The sequence below is a fragment of the Astyanax mexicanus genome, unplaced genomic scaffold (assembly GCF_023375975.1).
Source record: "Astyanax mexicanus isolate ESR-SI-001 unplaced genomic scaffold, AstMex3_surface scaffold_36, whole genome shotgun sequence".
In the NCBI taxonomy this organism is placed as follows: domain Eukaryota; kingdom Metazoa; phylum Chordata; class Actinopteri; order Characiformes; family Acestrorhamphidae; genus Astyanax; species Astyanax mexicanus.
Genome location: NW_026040046.1, coordinates 57,501 through 60,000, shown reverse-complemented (window position 1 = coordinate 60,000; position 2,500 = coordinate 57,501). Strand labels below are relative to the sequence as shown.

The window sequence follows — 2,500 nt, the reverse complement described above, 5'->3', positions numbered from 1 at the left end:
GATCAGACGAGATCGGGCGTTCTCAGGGTAGTGTGACCGTAAGCCATTGCAGAGCTCTCATCAAGACTACTTATGCAACTTCATCTATGTTGGGTTTCAGATAACAAACTAGTAATGTATAACAAGACCATGGTAATGGAAGCAAGAGGAGAAAAGCTTACAGCACCTGGTATTCCCAGGTGGTCTCCCATCCAAGTACTAACCAGGCCAAACCCTGCTTAGCGTCCGAGATCAGACGAGATCGGGCGTTCTCAGGGTAGTGTGACCGTAAGCCATTGCAGAGCTCTCATCAAGACTACTTATGCAACTTCATCTATGTTGGGTTTCAGATAACAAACTAGTAATGTATAACAAGACCATGGTAATGGAAGCAAGAGGGGAAAAGCTTACAGCACCTGGTATTCCCAGGTGGTCTCCCATCCAAGTACTAACCAGGCCAAACCCTGCTTAGCTTCCGAGATCAGACGAGATCGGGCGTTCTCAGGGTAGTGTGACCGTAAGCCATTGCAGAGCTCTCATCAAGACTACTTATGCAACTTCATCTATGTTGGGTTTCAGATAACAAACTAGTAATGTATAACAAGACCATGGTAATGGAAGCAAGAGGGGAAAAGCTTACAGCACCTGGTATTCCCAGGTGGTCTCCCATCCAAGTACTAACCAGGCCAAACCCTGCTTAGCTTCCGAGATCAGACGAGATCGGGCGTTCTCAGGGTAGTGTGACCGTAAGCCATTGCAGAGCTCTCATCAAGACTACTTATGCAACTTCATCTATGTTGGGTTTCAGATAACAAACTAGTAATGTATAACAAGACCATGGTAATGGAAGCAAGAGGGGAAAAGCAAACAGCACCTGGTATTCCCAGGTGGTCTCCCATCCAAGTACTAACCAGGCCAAACCCTGCTTAGCTTCCGAGATCAGACGAGATCGGGCGTTCTCAGGGTAGTGTGACCGTAAGCCATTGCAGAGCTCTCATCAAGACTACTTATGCAACTTCATCTATGTTGGGTTTCAGATAACAAACTAGTAATGGATAACAAGACCATGGTAATGGAAGCAAGAGGGGAAAAGCTTACAGCACCTGGTATTCCCAGGTGGTCTCCCATCCAAGTACTAACCAGGCCAAACCCTGCTTAGCTTCCGAGATCAGACGAGATCGGGCGTTCTCAGGGTAGTGTGACCGTAAGCCATTGCAGAGCTCTCATCAAGACTACTTATGCAACTTCATCTATGTTGGGTTTCAGATAACAAACTAGTAATGTATAACAAGACCATGGTAATGGAAGCAAGAGGGGAAAAGCTTACAGCACCTGGTATTCCCAGGTGGTCTCCCATCCAAGTACTAACCAGGCCAAACCCTGCTTAGCTTCCGAGATCAGACGAGATCGGGCGTTCTCAGGGTAGTGTAACCGTAAGCCATTGCAGAGCTCTCATCAAGACTACTTATGCAACTTCATCTATGTTGGGTTTCAGATAACAAACTAGTAATGTATAACAAGACCATGGTAATGGAAGCAAGAGGGGAAAAGCTTACAGCACCTGGTATTCCCAGGTGGTCTCCCATCCAAGTACTAACCAGGCCAAACCCTGCTTAGCTTCCGAGATCAGACGAGATCGGGCGTTCTCAGGGTAGTGTGACCGTAAGCCATTGCAGAGCTCTCATCAAGACTACTTATGCAACTTCATCTATGTTGGGTTTCAGATAACAAACTAGTAATGTATAACAAGACCATGGTAATGGAAGCAAGAGGGGAAAAGCTTACAGCACCTGGTATTCCCAGGTGGTCTCCCATCCAAGTACTAACCAGGCCAAACCCTGCTTAGCTTCCGAGACCAGACGAGATCGGGCGTTCTCAGGGTAGTGTGACCGTAAGCCATTGCAGAGCTCTCATCAAGACTACTTATGCAACTTCATCTATGTTGGGTTTCAGATAACAAACTAGTAATGTATAACAAGACCATGGTAATGGAAGCAAGAGGGGAAAAGCTTACAGCACCTGGTATTCCCAGGTGGTCTCCCATCCAAGTACTAACCAGGCCAAACCCTGCTTAGCTTCCGAGATCAGACGAGATCGGGCGTTCTCAGGGTAGTGTGACCGTAAGCCATTGCAGAGCTCTCATCAAGACTACTTATGCAACTTCATCTATGTTGGGTTTCAGATAACAAACTAGTAATGTATAACAAGACCATGGTAATGGAAGCAAGAGGGGAAAAGCTTACAGCACCTGGTATTCCCAGGTGGTCTCCCATCCAAGTACTAACCAGGCCAAACCCTGCTTAGCTTCCGAGATCAGACGAGATCGGGCGTTCTCAGGGTAGTGTGACCGTAAGCCATTGCAGAGCTCTCATCAAGACTACTTATGCAACTTCATCTATGTTGGGTTTCAGATAACAAACTAGTAATGTATAAGAAGACCATGGTAATGGAAGCAAGAGGGGAAAAGCTTACAGCACCTGGTATTCCCAGGTGGTCTCCCATCCAAGTACTAACCAGGCCA

At 46.7% G+C, this 2,500-nt stretch overlaps 12 non-coding genes across 12 annotated transcripts in view; all 12 read right to left on the bottom strand.

Moving 5' to 3' along the window:
* The window catches only part of LOC125791831 (5S ribosomal RNA), a 119-nt gene extending 75 nt beyond the window's left edge, over positions 1-44 (bottom strand). Inside the window, exon 1 of the ribosomal RNA XR_007431563.1 lies at positions 1-44. This exon is cut by the window's left edge and continues 75 nt beyond it. This is a non-coding gene — a ribosomal RNA (5S ribosomal RNA).
* Positions 45-154: 110 nt separating this feature from the next.
* Positions 155-273, bottom strand: LOC125791901 (5S ribosomal RNA). The gene has a single exon (XR_007431633.1). It is a non-coding gene; the product is annotated as a 5S ribosomal RNA (ribosomal RNA).
* Positions 274-383: 110 nt separating this feature from the next.
* On the bottom strand, positions 384-502 carry LOC125791820 (5S ribosomal RNA). Its single transcript, XR_007431552.1, has one exon. It is a non-coding gene; the product is annotated as a 5S ribosomal RNA (ribosomal RNA).
* A 110-nt stretch (positions 503-612) lies between these two features.
* LOC125791809 (5S ribosomal RNA) lies at positions 613-731 on the bottom strand. Its single transcript, XR_007431541.1, has one exon. It is a non-coding gene; the product is annotated as a 5S ribosomal RNA (ribosomal RNA).
* Positions 732-841: 110 nt separating this feature from the next.
* Positions 842-960, bottom strand: LOC125792355 (5S ribosomal RNA). The gene has a single exon (XR_007432087.1). It is a non-coding gene; the product is annotated as a 5S ribosomal RNA (ribosomal RNA).
* Positions 961-1,070: 110 nt separating this feature from the next.
* On the bottom strand, positions 1,071-1,189 carry LOC125791798 (5S ribosomal RNA). The gene has a single exon (XR_007431530.1). It is a non-coding gene; the product is annotated as a 5S ribosomal RNA (ribosomal RNA).
* A 110-nt stretch (positions 1,190-1,299) lies between these two features.
* Positions 1,300-1,418, bottom strand: LOC125791764 (5S ribosomal RNA). The gene has a single exon (XR_007431496.1). It is a non-coding gene; the product is annotated as a 5S ribosomal RNA (ribosomal RNA).
* Positions 1,419-1,528: 110 nt separating this feature from the next.
* LOC125791787 (5S ribosomal RNA) lies at positions 1,529-1,647 on the bottom strand. The gene has a single exon (XR_007431519.1). It is a non-coding gene; the product is annotated as a 5S ribosomal RNA (ribosomal RNA).
* Positions 1,648-1,757: 110 nt separating this feature from the next.
* On the bottom strand, positions 1,758-1,876 carry LOC125791885 (5S ribosomal RNA). The gene has a single exon (XR_007431617.1). It is a non-coding gene; the product is annotated as a 5S ribosomal RNA (ribosomal RNA).
* A 110-nt stretch (positions 1,877-1,986) lies between these two features.
* Positions 1,987-2,105, bottom strand: LOC125791776 (5S ribosomal RNA). The gene has a single exon (XR_007431508.1). It is a non-coding gene; the product is annotated as a 5S ribosomal RNA (ribosomal RNA).
* Positions 2,106-2,215: 110 nt separating this feature from the next.
* LOC125791765 (5S ribosomal RNA) lies at positions 2,216-2,334 on the bottom strand. The gene has a single exon (XR_007431497.1). It is a non-coding gene; the product is annotated as a 5S ribosomal RNA (ribosomal RNA).
* Positions 2,335-2,444: 110 nt separating this feature from the next.
* The window catches only part of LOC125792252 (5S ribosomal RNA), a 119-nt gene continuing 63 nt past the window's right edge, over positions 2,445-2,500 (bottom strand). The window contains exon 1 of the ribosomal RNA XR_007431984.1: positions 2,445-2,500. This exon is cut by the window's right edge and continues 63 nt beyond it. This is a non-coding gene — a ribosomal RNA (5S ribosomal RNA).